The sequence below is a fragment of the Natrix helvetica genome (assembly GCF_964273705.1).
Source record: "Natrix helvetica genome assembly, chromosome: 3".
Lineage (NCBI taxonomy): Eukaryota > Metazoa > Chordata > Lepidosauria > Squamata > Natricidae > Natrix > Natrix helvetica.
In genome coordinates, this window is record NC_138549.1 from 70382459 (window position 1) to 70402886 (window position 20428).

Consider the following 20428-nt stretch of genomic DNA (forward strand, 5'->3'; position numbering starts at 1 on the left):
GAGGGGGGGAGATAGAAAGAGGAAGAAAGAGAGAGAGAGGGAGAAAAAGAGGGAGGAAGGGAGAGAGAGAGAGAGAGAGAGAGAGAGAGAGAGAGAGAGAGAGAGAGAGAGAGTGAGAGAGGTGGACCTCTGCCTTGTTCAAACTATCAAGTTATTCTTCCTTCAATGGTTTAGCATAATGACATGGTAGCTGCTGAAGTTCTAACAAAAATGCAGGTTAACTGAGAATTTCAAGTGTTCTTTTCGTGTTTTAGCAGATGACATATAATTCTGATCTTTGAAATTCCAGTCTGGAGGTACTGGGTATCATTCATATACTTCGAGGCCTTGTTCTTCTAAGAGTAAAGAACTAATATAGAAACAGGTTTTTGCCAATCCAACTACCGTGTTTCCCCCCAAATAAGACAGGGTCTTATTTTCTTTTGACCCCCGAAAAAGTGCTTGGCCTTACTTTTGGGGAGATCTTATTATTTTTGAGCTGCAGGAGATGGCGAGCATGGTCACCTCATGGCCACTGCTGTGTTGCAATATTTTTGGGGAGGACTTATTTTCAGGGGAGGGCTTATTTTAGCGCATGTGCTCAAAAGCCCAATTGGGTTTATTATCTGGGGAGGTCTTATTTTCAGGGAAACAGGGTATTTCATAAAACTAGGTGGCATCATTTTCTTATAAAGATTCCATTCATAGTGTTAATTTAATTCAATGTAGTCTCCAATTGACTCAGGGCAGCTCACAGTATATTATCATAAAGTAATCCAATCCAATTCAAAACAAGATGAGATTCATTCACTATATAGAGATAAAAACTATAAAAAAAGCCATACCCAAGAAAGGGATCTCAACAAACAAGTATTCAAGGCTTTATGCCAATGCCAACAGGGTGGAGGGAGAGGCACATGGATTTCCGGGTGATCTCCAGAGGCACCACAACAGGGAAGGCTTACTTCCTGGGTCCTGATAAATGACATGGTTGAACCAAAGAGACCCAGAACATGCCAATTCTGCTGGCATGTAAGCCAGGCAGAAAGTTTGGGAAATAGGCAGTTCCTCAAACAACTGCAGTTGCTGCCAATTCCAGCTGCAGAAATGTTTATAATTACATAATTCCTAGCAATCAGTGTCTGAAGACTCTTCTCTTCCCGCTCCCTCTCTCCCCATTTGCCCTCATATAAAAAATGCAAAGAGAAGCTACAAACTTTCAAAAAACTAAAAACAAAAATACTGTAGGAATAATTTTAGTTTTTAAAATGTCTATTCTTTAAGCTATGGCTTTATTTTCTGGTCTAAAACCCCATTTCCCACTCTATATAGTTGAATCTTGTCTAGTATAGTGTTTTCTCTCTCTCGTCTTTTTCCCCAAATAGTGGTATACGCAGAGAGGAACCTTGGGCCTTCAACTAGCGTGGGAAAGGACTAAGATGCTGGAAAATGTAACTCAAGATCTGGTCCACCTGATTTTACGTGACTCTATGAACAGCCGTCGGTTTTCGCGAAGCGGAAACGAAACATGAACAGTAAGTGAGACCAACCACTGACGGGGAGTTTTTCCCAGGAGTTTTTTCCTCCTGAAACGCTACTCCACGTTTTTATTGCACCAACAGGTTGTACTTTCAAATGCTCACGTAGAAGCTAATCCACTGACTACAGAGGAGGGAAAACAGAAACTTCAGAGCGAATATACGTGCGGCTGGCTGGGTCGGCTTTTTCCCCCTGCAACTGTCACCACCGACCGCTTTCCCGACCCTTTCCACGTGCGCTTTGCCCACCGTCGGCCGTCATTCCACGCGTGACTGACGTTAGCAAAGTGAAGTTCAACTTTGAGCGCCTCCTTCAAGTCCTGGACCATCTGACTCTATAACTCCGCCCATTTGGCTTCTGTTGCGAAGGGAAAGTCAGCCCAGCCGAGCCGAAAAGAGGAACGTGTGAGTGAGCGGAGAACAATCCAAAGGACAATCCGATCTAGTTGGGTCGTGAGATGCGCCATCCTCGAGGCACCTAACGCGCAACGATCACATTGGTAAGCCATATGCTTAGCATGCTTCATTGTAGAGAGAATGTTTGGGAGGGTGGAAAAGCTTCTAGGTCTAGGAGAATGGAATAGGAGAGAGTTACCGTCTTATCTACTGGGGCAGAGAAGCCCTTTGCTTGTTGCTTAGAAAAGAAAAGGCGCTCTTTTTTGCCCGGGTGAAAAATTAAAGTTAGCTCCGTCTTGCTAACTTGCTGCAAGTTAGTAAAATTGAACGGGCGATGTTACATTGCAAGGGGAGGGGGAGAAAGAGGGCTTTCTGTACCAGGAGGAGTTGCGACATGTATTTGCGTAGCATATTTTGACCGGGTGGGGGGGGAAAAAAAGTTGCCTGAGTTGTGACTTTTACGGAACCGAGAATAATCCTCGGCGCTTGGATGTTTGACGATCTAAGGAATACGGATTTCTGTTTCTAAGAACCTCAGGCGATCTAAAAATGCGTGCCCTTGCAAGCTGTTCTTCCATCTATCGGGCGTGCTTTTAGTGATGTAGTCTTGGGAGAGAGATGGGGGTGGCAGGGTTTCGCTGAGTAGAAACCGACCATGTGGCGGTGTCGAGGTTGGGAGAGGAAGAACCGGCGTAAACACGGGAATGTTATTAGACGAGATAGTAAGCATGTTCAAATGCGAAACAGAGGGGTTAGAATTCTTAAAAGATTCTCATACCTGGGAATAAACTCTTTTGAATATATTACTAAGAATTACGCATGGGGTTTTGGGGTAAATAGATTGGCTGATATTTGTCCCTGCTTATTCAAGGATTAACATAATTAGTGGAGGACTTATTCATGTTTCCCCCAGTTTATCTGTGATCCTGATATTTCACTTGTCTTTTCTAATTCTTGATAAAACTGCTCTTAAACTGTTATTAGGCAAAGGTAGTGTATGAAATGGTTGAGTTATATTTTAGTCAAATGGTTCAAATCTTGAGCTACTTATAGTTATGTCAAACACCAGGTAGATTGTAGTATGCTTAATACCGCAATAGGGAAGCCTTTGGAATTGGGTAAGGAAGTCTTGGGTGTTCCAACAAAATGGTCATCAGGATGGACATAACCAGACCCCCCAAAATCCAAAGGTTGATTCTCCACCATTTTTCTTTCTCCATGTTATTTTTTTGAAATGTATTATTGTATTATTAGACTTATTTTTATGCCTTTAAGTCAGTTTTGACATCTGGTGGCTGCCCGGAAAACCTCTGCAGTCTTTTGGGGGAGTTTTTCAGAAATAGTTTGCCATTGCATCCTTCCTAGGGCTGAGTGAAAGTAGCTTTATGGCAAAGGCAGGACTACAACTCATGGTCTTCTGGTATATAACCGGCTGCCTTAATCACTAACCCCTTGAAGGTGAACCTATGGCACGCAGGACCCTGTCTGCAGGCATGCTAGCCGTCGCCCCAGCTCAGGTCCACTGCGCATATGCGCGCGCCTCCCTCTGGCCAGCTGCTTTTCGGGTCTCTACTGCACATGAGTGTGGGGCGGGGCACATGTGGGAGATGTGTGTGTATGTGCAGGGCAAGCCGCACATGGAGGGGACATGCGTGGGGGTCCTGCATGCATGTGTGGGCCATGTGGGTGGGTTGCACACTCATGCGCGGGGATGTGGTGCACAGGGGTCATGCGTGCATTGCATTATGGGTGCGCACGCACACTCTTTAGGCACGGAACAACAAAAAGGTTAGCTTTCCCTGCACTAAAACATATGAAGAACGGTTGCAGGAACTGGGTTTGTTTAGCTTAAGAGAAAGAAGGGCTAGTGGAGACATGATAGCAGTGTTTCAATATCTCAGGGGTTGCCACAAAGAAGAGGGAGTCAAACTATTCTCCAAAGCACCTGAGGGTAGAACAAGAAGCAATGGGTGGAAACTAATCAAGGAGAGAAGCAACTTAAAACTGAGGAGAAATTTCCTGACAGTTAGAACAATTAATCAGTGGAACAGCTTGCCTCCAGAAGTTGTGAATGCCCCAACACTGGAAGTCTTTAAGAAGATGTTGGATAGCCATTTGTCTGGAACGGTATAGGGTTTCCTGCCTAGGCAGGGGGTTGGACTAGAAGACCTCCAAGGTCCCTTCCAACTCTACTATTGTATTATTATTGTACTACCCAAAACTGCTCATTAGATTTATAACTCACCTTAATGTGTACAATTTAAGGCAACATAATACTGCTTCCTATTTTCATTGCAACGGTAAACCTGGGTTGGGCTGGAACCCCCCCCCCCACCATTCCTCTAAAATCCGCTAACCAGTTTTCAACTCTGAGATTGTGCTAGAACTCACATTCTCCCAGTTTCTACTGCAATACCTGAACCATTCCATCAACCCAGCTTTTACTTTCACTTTTTTACTGGGCTGGTGTGAAAACGTGTAGGTAAAGCTTCATTCTTTTCTAATAATGGCTACAACTGCCTTGTAAGCTGCTGGTTCTCCTTCCCACTTACCTATTTTGTAGTTATGGAAAACAACCTAGGAGAAAACCACAGGGCATAGCAAGCAGAAAGTATGCATCATATGCCTTTGAAATTGCCTCCAGTGGAAAAGTTTCTGGGAAAACTGTGTGACTCTTAAAAACTTCCCAGTTGATGGTTCTATATTGGTTGTGTTTAGCCCAGAGATGAGAAGATTGTAGTAATGAATAATAACTGTCTTAAAATAGCTGAAAGAGGCCATCATGCACAACATGGGGCAACATTGGTTTGGTTCTTCCAGAGGATAGGGTCATCAGTAGATTAAGATGAGCAAGAGAGTAAATGGTGACAGGACACTAGGAAAAGTATCTTAATAGTAAGAGTTTTTCAACAGTGGACAGACTGCCTCGGGGTGAGGGGTGAGTCTTTCACTGAAGATGTTCGAACACTGGATGCATGGACAAGAAATTTATCTACATCAGGGGTGTCAAACTCGAGGTCTACGAGCTGGATGCGGTTCTCGGGGTGCTTGGAAATAACAAAGGACTAGCCCGCAGTGCCTCTGGCAGGCAAAATGGGCCATGCAGAGGCCTCCCAAAGCTCTCCCAACACCCATTGTTGGCCTCCCCGGCTTCCAGCAGTATTTTGCTGGAGGCCGGGAGGCCGAAAATGGGCTGCACAGGGGCCTTGCAGGGATTCTGCATGGCTGTTTTGGCCAGCAAAGTGCTGTAGGAGGCGTCTATTCCCCGCCCACCCACCCCGGCCTGTGGAGAACTACAATGCTGATCTGACCCTCAAAGAAATCCAGTTTGACACCCCTGATCTAGATGATCTTCAATATCCCTTCCAATCTTTATATTCTGTGACACAGACATCAAAGAAGATATTTATGGATGCCACATTACTTGTCCTGGCTTAAAATGTCAGAGTTGAAAATGTGTATGTATACTGTATATTCTTTCTCTCTCTGTGAATGTACGGTATTCCCTAAGGTAGGGGTGTCAAACTCACGGCCCGCGGTCCAGATGGGTCATGCGTTGGCCACACCTATGCCCCATTTAGCGAAGGGGGGAAAAGTTGCGATATGTCACGTGACACTGCAACGATGTGAGTTTGACACCCCTGCTCACATGATTCAGACTTTTTATTCCGAAGGAAAAACAGTTTGTTAGTGTGGAGGAGAAATCAAACTCTAAACTGAATAGGCTGAGCAGTCTCCCAAACAAGGAAGATACTTCCTTCTTCTGTTCTTCTCTCAATACTCATCATTTTCTGAATTTTACCACTTAAAACTCATAGTATACTGGGGAACACAATAGGTAGTATGCAAGGAAAAGAAAGTAGAGGTTATTTAAAACTTTTTTGTGCTTTTCAAGTTCTCTGACCATTGTTATTCTGTGTGATTGGGTGGTGCATGATGCAATACCCAAACACACATAACCAAGAGATTGTGAGTTCTAATCCTGTTTTGGCTATGAAAGCCAGCTGAGTGACTTTGGGCCAGTCACAGTTTCAACGCAACTTACCTCACAGGATTGTTGTGGGGAAGATAGGAGGAGGAAGGAGTATTGACATTTGAGTTTGTTTATAAAAATAATAAAGGTGGACTATAGATAAATTTATCTGTAGCATAACCTTCATACAACCTAATTGGAGAGGGTCAGAGAGCAGGGTATTGTCTTCTTTTACCATGCCATCCCCTTGTGCTGCATTATCAAAGAGCAATAAGGAGGAAGTTGCAAAATGTGAAGGCAATTATCTTTTATCTATCCTGCCTCTCTGGATAAAGATTGAATGTAGTAGACAAGCATTCGAGATTTTGGGTTACCAGGAGATGGAATTCAGAAGAGAAGGAACAAAGTAGCTCTTCTTCCCTTGACCACTCCAGCTGTTGCTCAAGTCCTCAACTCTCCTTAACTTCTTTGCCCTAGCAGTTCAGGCTACCATATCAGGTGAGAACTTTCCTCTATTTGCATGCTTTATTTACTCTAAGAAGCAAGCAGAACCCATAGGTTGAGGCAGAGAAAGCAATGATAGTTTTGGGCAGGAACAACTGCTGTCTCAAAACTATTCAGTAGAAGGATTGGATAGTTTTTAGTAACTCATCCTCTGCCTCCCTTTTAAACTCCAGCATTTTTGGAAAATGTACTGCAAGGAACTAGTTTCAAAGGGAATGAATGAAATAGAGCTGCTTCTCAGTCATCATTTTCTCACTACATTTTCTGGATGGTTTATTTATTTATTTATTTTGTCAAAAATGTATGAGATAAGTATAAACATGGACATGAGCACATGAAATGAGTACAAATAAATGGGGACAGTAGGACAGGGACGGTTGACATGCTGGTGAGCTTATGCAAGCTCCCTTACAGACCTCTTAGGAATGGTGTGAGGCCCACAATAGACAGTTTAGAGTTGAAACTGTGAGGATTTGAGGAAGTAACAATGGAGTCAGGTAGAGCATTCCAGGCATTGACCACTCTGTTGCTGAAGTCATATTTTCATCAGTTTGGAACGGTTTACCTTGAGTTTGTATCTATTGTTTGCCCATGTATTATTGCGGTTGAAGCTGAAGTAGTCGTTGACAGATAGGACATTGTAGCAGACAATTTTGTGTACTATGCTTAGGTCAGACCGTAGGTGGCGTAGTTCAAGGTTGTCCAAGCCCAAAATTTTGAGCCTGGTGGCATAAAGTATTCTATTGTGAGCAGAGGAGTGGAGTACTCTTCTTGTGAAATACCTCTGGACCCGCTCAATTGTATTAATATCTGATAAACAGTGTGGATTCCAGGCAGACAATTGTATTTGAGGATTGGTCTGGCAAAGGTTTTGTATGCCCTAGTTAGAAGTACAATGTTACCTAGTTGAGCTACTTAGACCCAATTTTATGACAGTGAGATCCAAAAGGAGTTTACAGTTAAGCAAGAAGGAAATGCATGCTCCTTGTCCAATCACCTGTTCTGCACTACCCCAGCCTTCTAAATTTTCTCCAGTGTGTAACATTGTGGTCCCTCCTATAGGTAGAGAGGATGATCAATAAAGAAAGAAGCCACCATTAGTTTGTCTTGCTTTTTAGAATTTGATGGAAGTTGGGCAGGTCTTTTTGGTGTCAGGCCTGCAGCCATATTGCTTTGGATCTTTGGCCTGCCACACTTTCTATTATTCTACTATGCTGTTTCTATTGTGGGAAAATGGGGGGGGGGAGATGGTATGGAGTTACATGCTATGTAGCCAAAATAAAATTCCTTTCTAGAATCCAAGGTCATCCTTTGTCTTTACGCCTCTGCACCTGACCAGAACTGGATGGCAGTGAAGATTGGACCATGTGATGGACTTGTGGGTGTGGAGGCAAGATCTTGAACTTTTACCTGGGTGGGGAAAACCAGGAAGCTTTCAGATTCGGGTTTTCCCAGATGTGCCAACATGGCTCTCTTAATAAATTGGAACTTTGAGCATTACTTTGCTTTGGACTCTGATTTAATTTTGGATGCTATTTGGAACCCTGACATTTGGTTTGTTTGTTTTTCCCCCAGCAGGTATTGCAAAGCAAAGACAATGATCAGTTTACATACAATATGTCTCTGAACAAAGCTTGGCAGTTCGAATAGACACAGCTTTTTTGGCACCAATTTGGAAGTGGCTTGCTAATGCTTTCTCTGAGATGTTTTTTTAACTTATGAGACCAGCGATGCTTTATGATATTTTCCTGAAAGATATCCTGTCTGGACAACCAATGATGTTGACTCAAGTAGTGATTGTGAGTAGTATTTATGCCACAGTTGTGGAACTGCAGTCATGTTGTCCATGCAGTAGAAAACATAATGTGGGTGAGGATATAGTACTAGAAAACAAAACTTAGTATATACAGTTAGGAAGAATTTAACTTTCTTCCTGTCTATTGGTTCTTCCTTTCAAATAGATCTTCCTTGACTGGCTATTAAACTAGAAGTGATTTTTAATGGCTGACATTTGCTCTTAGAAATAAAATTTGCAGTGGAGTTTAAGCTTAATGTAAGAAGAGTTGAGGTCACACCTTACAGATACCTGATTTCTCTCTACTGCTAATACAGATTTAGGGAACCAATTTCCTGAGAGAATATCCATTCGTCTTCTGTCACTTATTGTCCAAAAGACAGGATGATTATCTTGCTTAGAGGAGACTGTTCTTTTATACAATGGCAAGCAGAACAATAGTTCTTTTAAAGAATGGCGAGCAAAGCTATGTTCCCTAACAAGGAAGGGCTGGTATGTTGTGGTAGATTCATACAATAATATGTGAGTTCTTCTTGCCTTAATACAAATCTGTTAATGTTGGAATTATGCATAGTAGGACAAGCCTGATTGCATGACTGTTTATATCTTGGGAATGGTAGAACCAAAGGACTGTTAATGCTCCTGTAGATATCAAACGAGTGAGATTCACAAATGAATTTGTAATCCTCAATGGAACTGCGTAGAGGAACTGTGCTGGGTAGGCCCAGTACTCTTCAAAATTTTCATCAATTATTTAGATCAAATTTTCAGATGACTCCCAAGCTGGCAAGAATAACTTTAGACTTGAACACTGGGCCCTGTCTAACAAAATGAAATTCAACGTAGAGAAAATTAAGGTTCTACATTTAGGCAAGAAAAACCAAATGTACAGGTGTAGTATAGGTCTGTGATGGCAAACCTATGGCATGCGTGCCAGAGGTGTCACGAGAGCCCTCTCTGTGGGACATGCATGTCGTCACCAGCTGCTCCTCTGGGTTCCATTGTGCACATGCACGCATTTTGCGCATGGGTACCAGCCAGCTGCTCTCTTCTGGGTTCTGTCGCACGCATGTGTACTAGCCAGCTGGTTTTTGTGCGAAGACCAGCTGGCTGGTGCACATGCACGCACCGAAACCCAAAAGAGGACAGCTGACCAGCGTGCATGTACACCAGACCAGCTGCTCTCTTCTGTGTTCTGGCGCACATTCCAGTTTTGGCACTGAGTGCTGAAAAGGTTAACCATCACTGGTATAGGTGGTTCCTGGCTCAGTAGTGGTAACTGTAAGAGGAATCTTGCAGTCCTAGTAGACAATCATTTAAATATGAGCCAGCAGTGTGCTGCAGCTATCGGCTTGGCCCATTCATAGTTTTATCTTACCTCCTGGCAGATATTTTTAACTGGGAATTTTTAGGTTATTATTTTAATTTTAACTTTTCGGGGTATTTTTAAGGGTTATTTTATATACTGTTTTTAATCGCTTTACTTTATGATACAGTTTTATAGCCTCCTCATCTAAGTATTTAAGGTTCTATGTATTTATGTATTTATTCTCATGTATTCTGTGTGTTTTAATTTGACTGTACACCGCCCTGAGTCCCTTTTGGGAGAGGGGGCGGTCTAGAAATTTAAAATAAAGTAAAGTAAAAAAGTTAAATAAAGTAAAAAAGCCAGCTAAGTACTAGGTTGCATTAACAGATGGATAGAATCAAGGTCACATGAAATGTTAGTATCACTTTATAATGCCTTGGTAAGACTACCCTTGGAATATTGCATCCAGTTTTGGTCACCACAATATAAAAAAGATGTTGAGACGTCTAGGAAGAGTACAGAGTACAGCAATAAAGATGATTAGGGGACTGGAGGATAAAGCATATGAACAGTTGCAGGAATTGGGTGTGTTTCGTTTAATGAAATGAAGGAATAGAGGTGACATGATATCAGTGCTCCAAATCTAAAGGGCTGTGAAAAAGAAGAGAGGGTCAACCTATTTTCCAAAGCACCTGAAATCAGGACAAAAAGCAATGGATGGAAACTAATGAAGGAGAGAAGCAGCCTAGAACTAAGAATAAATTTCCTAACAGAATTAACCTATGGAAGGGATTGCCATCAGAAGTTGTGGGTGCTCCAACACTGGAATTTTTAAAGAAGAGATTAGACAACCATTTACCTGAAATGGTATAGGATTTCCTGCCTGAGCAGAGGGTTGGACTAGAAGACCTCCAATGTCCCTTTCAGTTCTGTTTTTTTTTTAAATGCTATTAAGTAAACTTGGTAAAGTGCAAGTAACCTCTTAAAAGTTTATTGTTTGGACAGCAACCCATTCTTACCTTAAATTGTTTGGTTATGTTCGATTTATGTGGATTACTAATCTATTCTTCAGAAGTTTTGGTAACTACACTTCCACTTTGAAATGTTTTGTGTGTCAAATTGTATGTCCCAATATTTGAGCACTATCTTGAAATAGTAAAAGATAAAGAGAAGTATTAAGCAAGAATATTTCGAAATTTCCTTATGTGAAAAATTTTCCTGGAAAAGAAAAGTAAGGTGGAGCACTCACTCCTCACAACATTGTTAAAACTTTTTTTTTTCACACAAAGAACTCTTGATGTTAGAACAGATTACTCCAGATTCTCAATTTTCATCACATTATTCCTCCTTTTAAGCATCAATGTAAATGTCAAAAGTGCTCAAATAGGGCTGTGTAATAGATAATTGTAAACACCCTGGCCAAGACTAAAACGGTGCAAAACTGATTCTAATTGATTTGCAGTGGCAGAGATTAAAGGAGCAAGCTCTCCCACTTCACCCCATTTATAAATTCCCTAGGAGGTACCACCCAGTAATTAGAGATCTATTCTAGGACTTTCGCCGTAAATCTGAACAATGGTAAATGCAGGGGAAATCAGGAGATTAAAGCATTTCAAATGAGTGTAAAGATTTATTGCAAGCTTAAGATCTCTACAAGAATTGGACTATCTAACGGTCAAGGAAAATGAGTGTGAGATAAGAGAGGCATTCAAGGTGGGCTGGACTTACCTCTTGCAGTCCACAGTGTTTCATTACATATGACATGTTTGATCCCTCCCTCAGGCTCAGCCTGGTCATCTCCTACAAATATTCTCTAATAAACAGATAAATATCATTGTTAAATGTCTTGTTCATCTTTGATTTAATAAACAAGTATAATTATAATAACATAGAGGTGCAAACAAATTAAATTTGTATTTCAAATTATATATAGATATTAAAAAGCCTAATCTGAAAGTGTACAATACAATAATGCACATACAACATAACATTTAGATCTATATTAAAAGCCTTACTTTTTGTAAACCCCAATGGTAATTTACTATAGCTGAATAACAGATGTTGTTGTAATGAATGAGTTATTGTGCCATAGGGCAAGCTCATCATGACAAGCAATTTGGTTCTTGTAATAAAGCTATTAACTTGGAGAAAGTCCCATTGAAGTTGCTGTGGTGTAATTTCAACCATAGGATGGTGTAGGCAGCTCACTCCAATATTTAAAATCGACCTGGGAGGAGTTTGACTTGGTTGCCATCGAGGATTTGGACAGAATGCGTGGACGACTGCGACCCACCACATGTTTATTGGACCCGTGCCCCTCCTGGCTTGTACTGGCATCCTGGGAGGTTACACGAGACTGGCTCCTGGACCTAGTGAACGCTTCGCTGAGCGAGGGGTCTCTCCCGGCCGCCTTGAAAGAGGCGGTGGTGAGACCCTTACTCAAGAAGCCTTCCCTGGATCCTTTGGAGCTGGCCAATTATCGTCCTGTCTCCAACCTTCCCTTTTTGGCGAAGGTTGTAGAGAGTGTGGTGGCCTACCAGTTTCCACGGCATCTGGAGGAAAATTATTATCTAGACCCGCGCCAGTCCGGCTTCCGCCCCGGTCACAGCACAGAGACGGCCTTGGTCGCATTGGTGGATGATCTCTGGAGGGCCAGAGATAGAGGTTGGTCCTCTATCCTGGTCCTATTAGACCTCTCGGTGGCTTTTGATACCATCGACCATGGTATCCTGCTGCGCCGGCTGGAGGGGTTGGGGGTCCGGGGCACCGTTTTGCGGTGGTTCGGCTCCTACCTTTCTGGCCGGACGCAGCGTGTGTTGGCAGGGGAGGAGAGGTCGACCCTACGCCCCCTTACTTGTGGGGTGCCACAGGGGTCGGTCCTCTCGCCACTCCTGTTCAACACATATATGAAGCCGCTGGGTGAGATCATCCGTGGTTTCGGGGTGGGATACCATCTGTAAGCTGATGATACTCAGCTGTACTTTTCCACCCCGAACCACCCCAACGAGGCCATCGAAGTGATGTCCCGGTGTGTGGAAGCCGTACGGATCTGGATGGATGACAACCGACTCAAACTCAACCCCTCCAAGACGGAGTGGCTGTGGGTACCAGCTCCCCGGTTCAGCCAATTAATTCCATCATTGGCCATCGGGGGCATTCAACTTGCCCCCGTGGAGCGGGCACGCAATTTGGGCGTCCTCCTGGATGCCCGGCTGTCCATGGATGACCATGTGACAGCCGTGGCAAGGGGGGCGTTCCACCAGGTTCGCCTGGTGCGCCAATTGCGCCCCCTACTGGACCGGGACGCCTTACGCACAGTCACTCATGCACTGGTGACGTCTCGCTTGGACTACTGTAACTCTCCCTACATGGGGCTTCCCTTGAAATGCACCCGGAGGCTACAGTTGGTCCAGAACGCAGCCGCGCGGGTAATTATGGGGAGTACTAGGTACTCCCATGTGACACCGTTCCTGCGCGAGCTGCACTGGCTTCCTGTGGTCTATCGGGTGCGTTTCAAGGTTTTGATAACAATCTTTAAAGCGCTCCATGGCTCAGGACCTTGTTACTTGCAGGATCGTATTCTACCCCATACATCCCTGCGACCAATCCGCTCGCACAGAGAGGGCCTCCTCCAGGTGCCGTCCACCAGACAGCGTCGAGGGGCGGCGCCTAGGAGTAGAGCCTTCTCTGTGGCGGGCCCAGCCCTGTGGAATGACCTCCCTCCGGATATTAGGAATACCTCTGACCTCCGCTCCTTTCGTGTAAAGCTCAAGACCCACCTTTTTCAAGTTGCTGGCCTGGCTCAACTTTGATCCAACTATATCGCTCCTGACGGGTTTTTTTATTTGGGGTATTTTAATTGCATTCAATTTATTTAGGGGTTTTTAAACATTGTGTTTTTACTTGTTTTTATCTATCACTTCACCTCCTCCTTGTATATGTCGTGTATATGTCTTGGTATATGTTTTGTTATATGTATGTCGATATATTTATTTCCTATGTTTTGTTGTACGCCGCCCCGAGTCCTTCGGGAGAGGGTGCGGCTAAGAAATAAATATTTATTATTATTATTATTATTATTAAAATATATTTCGTCATTAGATGTTCTGCATTGAAAGTGTTAGACTTTATTATTTGAACAATATGATATATATTTATGTATATGATATATCTATGTCTGTCTGTCTAGCACCGTGATGGTGAACCTATGGCACGCATGCTACAGGTGGCACGCAGAGCCCTCTCTGCTGGCATGTGAGCCATTGCCCCAGCTCAACTCTACCATGCATGCGTGCCTCCCTCCCATCGGCCAGCTGATTTTTGGGTCCCGTTTTTGCTCCGAGGAGGCTGCAGGGAGGCCTACTAAACAGGGTGTGGAGGGGTCACACGTACGGAGAGGTGGGGTTAGCACGAGGGAAGCATGTGCCCATATGCGGGGGTGGGGGGCAGGGGGACAGCGCACACATTGCATTATGGGTGCAGGCATGCGTGCATGCTTTCGGCATACGACAACAAAAAGGTTAGCCATCACTGGTGTAGCATTGTCTGTCTGTCTGTCTGTCTGTCTGTCTGTCTAGATAGATAGATAGATAGATAGATGATAGATAGATAGATAGATAGATAGATGATAGATAGATAGATAGATAGATAGATAGATAGATAGATAGATGATAGATAGATAGATAGATAGATAGATGATAGATAGATATCATCCATCTAATGCACTTTGAATGCAGTGCATCTAATGAGGATATATAAATATAGGTGAAGCTGTTGAGCTACATAAAGGTAATCCTCAACTGTTCTAAATTACAATGACACTGAAAAAAGTGGCTTAGACTGGTCCTCACACTTAAAACTATTGCAACTTCCCCACGCGATGAAAATTCAGGCGCTTTGCAACTAGTGCACATTTATAATGGCGGCGGCATGCCGGAGTTATGTGATCACCATTTGCAATGCTCCAAGCAAAGTCAATGGGAGAATGATTGCCTGGTTCGCTTAACAACCGCAGCGACTCACTTAACAGTGGCAAAAAAGGATGTGAACTTGGGCATGACTCACTTAAGAACTATCTTATAAGCAGCAGAAGTTCTTGCTTAATAACAGCATTCTGGTCCAAACTGAGATCATATGTCAAGGACACTACCTATATAGTATTCCAGGTGAAATAGGCTTCTTTAATTTTTGATTTAATTTTGTTACTACAGGATACATATTAAAAAGACTTTCATATTGAGAAAGTGGGAGACTACAACTACTATCATATTTACTGAAAAATGTGGTCCCCAGAATAACTGGGAGCCAGGTGGCATATAAATTTAATAAACTATAATCATTATCATGCTCTTGAAGAAGAAAACATAGGGAAATGACATTTATTAACTTGGAGACCTCCCAAATTTCCCCAAAGTTTAGTTAATGGTCCATGTGTTCAGAAAGTTTGACAAATACTTTTCTTGTCAAGGGCACATACACAAAATGGGAACTGAAGTGTCTGCAAATAGACTATAGGGTGAGTGTTGATATATCAAACTTAACTATACAAGTTAGACAAAAATGGTAGTTAGTTGTAGTAGTGTCCCGAAATTCTTTTTATGTTAGGTTTAAATTCTTTGCTACACTCTAAATAATGCATTAATATATAAATAGCAGCTGGTAGAGTGGGGGAGAAATCAATGTTAATAAAAGACTGGGTAAGTGCTATCAGTTATTATGTTCACGTATGACATGTGAGCACTGTTATTGATATAAGCATCCTTTGAATTCTATGGATTTGATAAGGCTTTTGTTCTCCAGACATAAATATTTACATTATATGCAAAAAAACAAAACACTACCCAAACTTGGCTACAAATATATTCCTGCTTTTCTTAGGCAGAATAATAATTGTTTTTGTTGGAGTCTTGCCATAACAATAGCATAATTGTTAGAATAAGGTAATGTTCCAGAAGTGGAAATTGCCCATCTGGCAGTTTCCCTGGTCAAAAGTCCCAATGTGAATCCTATCTTGGAATGTTCTATGAAAAATTCTGCCCATTTCAAGGAGATGCAAAACTTGTATTGAGGGATAGAAGTCTTTTTGGAATTCCATCCTGCTGTCTAGCCAGGGAACCAGCCTCCATTCTAGATCTGGTAGAGTTGGCTCTGATCCTGCACTATTTGCTCCTTAGAGTAGAACAGCGGCCCTCAACCTTTTGGGCACCAGGGACCGGTTCTATGGAGAGACATTTTTCCATGGACTGGAAGGGACGTGGTTTCGTGTGCTGCCTGCATCCCGCAGATGGGTCTTTGCTTGTTTGCATGGACTGGTTGCTGGCATGCCGCAGCCCAGAGGCCGGGAGTTGGGGACCTCTGCAGTAGAAGAAGCTGGTATCGTTTATTGGTCAACGCCTTGACAAGACATTTGTTTAGAGCAACCATAAACTTTATAAACTTGAAATTAAGTATTGCATTTTAGCAAGAGTAATGATTCATTGTAATTAACAGTCAAGCTTGGAACTAGTTAAGCAGACCTATGAATACCCAGGAAACATTGCTAAGTAGTTTAATTGTGGAAAAGCTCTTATGAAGGGATTGCAATAACGGCTGTTGTATCAAAAGCAAAACATATTTATAGTGTCCTGCTCCTCTGTTGGGAGGAGCAGGATACTTCATGTTTCTTGGTTTGGTAAAGGATAACTTTGATATTTTACTGTTTTCCTCTGACAGTTTGGAATTACCGTAACTGTCACACAGGGAACATTTATGACCAATGAGCACACATGGTTTTAATAGTTTGTGAGGATTCTTATAAATGGTTGTTGTTACGAGCAGCACAAACCTTAAATTACTCATTTCCTAGAATCATAAACTATAAGAGCTGGAAATCACCTTCATCACCATCGTGTCCATTGAAAGAAATTATTGAAAGAAATTATTGTATAAATGGTTGTTGTTACATCCTTCTGTTGCATTACCTCCAGTTTCAAACCAAATAGCTGCTTCAAGTAATTATTGCTATTTCTAATGGCAAGCTAGATAATCTTATAAATAATTTATTCCTGGTTTAGTACATTTGCTGTTTCATTTTTCAAGGTTTAATATTACACTAACAAACTCACCCAAGAACGAACATGGCAGTACAGTCCTGATTGGCACAATCCGTTTTCTCACAAGTTATTATTTTTCAGTGCTAACTTTTCATCATTCAGGCTGTTTAAGATGCAAGAATTAGAGTCTCAATTTTAACTCATATTGATTTTAAAAAGATAATGGGACCTATTTACCTGGTTAAAAATTTGTGTTATCCAAACAGCTTGGCTAAGCTTTATGTAGTCAGCACATTTAAGGGAAAAGAGGGGGAAATGCTTGTTACAGAATTACAGAATAACAGAGTTGTAGGGGATCTTGAAGGTCTTCTAGTCCAATCCCCTGTTCAAGCAGGAGACGCTATATCATTCTCGACAAATGACTGCTCAACCTCTTCTTAAAAACTTCCAGTGATGGGACAATTACAACTTTTGGAAACAAGCCATTAATTGTTCTAACTATTAGGAATTTTCTGCTTAGTTCTAGAATGCTTCTCTCTTTGATAAGCTTCCATCTGTTACTTCTTGTCCAACCAGGACCGGATGGATTACATCCCAGGGTTCTGAAGGAACTAGCAGACGAGATCTCAGAACCACTGAATTATATCTTTCAGAGATCCTGGAACACCGGGGAACTACCAGAGGACTGGAAAAGAGCTGATGTGGTTCCCATCTTTAAAAAAGGGAAAAAATTATTTCCAGGAAACTACAGACCTATCAGCCTGACCTCAATACCAGGAAAGATTCTGGAAAAAATAATCAAGCAACGAATTTGCGATCACCTAGAAGCAAACAATTTAATATCCAAAAGCCAACATGGATTGGTTAAAAACAGATCATGCCAGACTAATCTTATTGCATTCTTTGATAATGTGACAAAATTAGTGGACCAGAGGAATGCCGTTGATATAGTTTACTTGGACTTCAGTAAGGCTTTTGATAAGGTAGACCATAACCTACTACTAGATAAAGTAGAAAAAAGTGGGTTGGACAGCATCACCACCAGATGGATTCGTAACTGGCTGACCAACCGCACTCAACGGGTAGTCCTCAATGGAACTGCATCTACATGGAGGGAAGTATGCAGTGGCTCTGTTTTAGGCCCAGTACTCTTCAACATCTTCATCAATGATTTGGATGAGGGAATAAATGGGGAACTCATCAAATTTGCAGATGACACCAAGCTGGCAGGAATAGCCAACACTCCAGAAGATAGGCTTAAGATACAGAAGGATCTTGACAAACTTGAACATTGGGCACTATCTAATAAAATAAAATTCAATGGTGAAAAGAGTAAGGTTCTACATTTAGGCAACAAAAATGGAATGCACAGGTACAGTATAGGTGGTACCTTGCTCAGTAGTAGTAACTGTGAAAGGGATCTTGGAGTCCTAGTGGACAACCATTTAAATATGAGCCAGCAGTGTGCAGCAGCTGCCAAAAAAGCCAACACAGTTCTAGGCTGCATCAACAGAGGGATAGAATCAAGATCACGTGAAGTGTTAATACCACTTAATAATGCCTTGGTAAGGCCACACTTGGAATACTGCATTCAGTTCTGCTCGCCACGATGTAAAAAAGATGTGGAGACTCTAGAAAGAGTGCAGAAAAGAGCAACAAAGAAGATTAGGGGACTGGAGACTAAAACATATGAGGAACGGTTGCAGGAACTGGGTATGTCTAGTTTAATAGAAAGAAGGACTAGGGGAGACATGATAGCAGTGTCCCAATATCTCAGGGGTTGCCACAAAGAAGAGGGAGTCAAACTATTTTCCAAGGCACCTGAGGGTAGAACAAGAAGCAATGGGTGGAAACTAATCAAGGAAAGAAGCAACTTAGAACTGAGGAGAAATTTCCTGACAGTTAGAACAATTAATCAGTGGAACAGCTTGCCTCCAGAAGTTGTGAATGCCCCAACACTGGAAGTCTTTAAGAAGATGTTGGATAGCCATTTGCCTGAAACGGTATAGGGTTTCCTGCCTAGGCAGGGGGTTGGACTAGAAGGCCTCCAAGGTCCCTTCCAACTCTACTATTGTATTGTATTGTATTAACTATCATGTTCTTTGGAGAATAGGTTGACCCCTATTCTCTGTGTCAGTCCCTCAAATATTGGAAGACTGCTCTCATGTTACCTCTAGTCCTCTTTGTTAAACTGGGCATGCTCAGTCAAGCTTGTGTTCAGCAGGAATGAATAGCCACCATATCACCCGTAAAATGGCTTAATGTAGGGATTGGCAATTGTTTCAAATGCCAGATACAACTCATGATCTCAAAAAAAAAAAAAAAAGTTAAAATTTAATTAAAATGTAAAACGATCAAATTCCATTGGTCATGCTATTTTGATCACTTTATAAAATATGTATTTATTTATCAAGGTTCCATAAAGGATCTCAATGGGTGTTGCACTAATATCTCTTGCTTAAAGACTGTTCCAAAAGTGTGTGCAGTGTCCTACAACTTTAGTGATTTAATGCAGTAAAGAAGAATGAGTTGTTGGCTTGAGTGAGATTTTCAGGGACAAGAAGGATTAAGTCCTTGAAATGATCAGTGGAGGAAAGTGATCCTGCATAGTTCTGCTAATTTCCCAATCTGTAGGAGAAGAGGCTGGGGGCTGAGTGAAGAGAGGACTCAGCCTGGAATTGTTACATGTCCACAAATCTCCCCCTCCCCCAATTCTGTTGTCTTTTATCTAGAACCAATTTAGTGTTTACCATTAGTTGACTAGATTCTTTTGCATAGGCATGAGCAATACAGCTCTTTTTATATTTATTCATAAAAGTTTGGGTCCTTTTTGCACAGTTACTACAAACTTCAACCTGCCTCAAGTTGGATAACTATGTGTTAGGAATTAATTGTCCTCATGGAAATCAAGAGATTGTTCTGTCTACCGTTCCTGTCAGTATGCTAGTAGGGAAATTGAGCCCATGAATTCTGATTAATCTTAACTATTACCTCCAGTGATCACTTTCTTCTGCAGAGTAGGATGTCCTTGCTAATTACTAGATAGCTTATGTTGCAAGTTTGCTTGTTGTGATATTGCAATTGCATAACTAATTTGCTGGAAGTGTGTGTTGCTGTTTATATTTTAATGCGTGCACTTCTTGAAAGATGATATAACATGTTAAACATGTTGCAAGTAGATGTTAAAGATATTTTCAGTATAGCGTCTACCGAAACTAGTTGCAAAACGTAATATGTTTATTATGTAGTAATAAATCTGGGCTTAAAATTCAAACCAAAGACCAAACATTTGGTCTGTGCTGGTTCAATTCTTGGTGCTGAAGTCAGTGATGAAAGGTGACAATGTGATTCTCTTTATTTAGCTTATTCAGAATTTCTAGGAGCATTCATATCTGTTGGATGAGCCAAGATTGATTACCTTTGCGTATCATTTAAGGGCTAGATTACATGCAAACAATTTCCCCCCTAAAAAGTGTAAGAATGTTTAAACTTTGTGGTTGAAACCACAATCTGTGGAAAGGGTGGGAACCCTTCACTTCCCAAATTTAGAATTGCTATACAGCTTCTTTGCTGTATTTCCTTGCAAACAGACTAATGACTGAAGCCGTTCTAAATAATATACACATTGAGTGCTCCTGTTTCCTTTTCTTTCTTGTTTTGCAGTTTGGGAAGAGGTTTTCATAAAAGATTTGATTCTGATTTCCCAGAAGAATAAGGTGGGACCCAATCAGCTGTTAAGTAGCATTCCAGGGCATGACATTTTTCAGTAGCAATTTCCAGTCTCAGGTTTTAAACTCCTTGAAAGCTCTCAGTTTCAAAAACAGCTGTGTCAAATGGCTTTAAAGAACTGTTGCATGATTATCTGGAACCAAATAGCGTACCATCTTTTTTAATTTTGCCAGT

General features: G+C 41.8%; 1 protein-coding gene across 2 annotated transcripts in view; it reads left to right on the forward strand.

Moving 5' to 3' along the window:
- Positions 1 to 1858: 1858 nt before the first annotated feature.
- PLA2G4A (phospholipase A2 group IVA) overlaps positions 1859 to 20428 on the forward strand; it is a 78373-nt gene continuing 59803 nt past the window's right edge. For both annotated transcript variants that reach the window (XM_081948796.1, XM_081948797.1), the window contains exon 1: positions 1859 to 2017. The gene's annotated coding sequence lies outside the window, so the exon portion shown is untranslated. The remainder of the gene's footprint in view (positions 2018 to 20428) is intronic.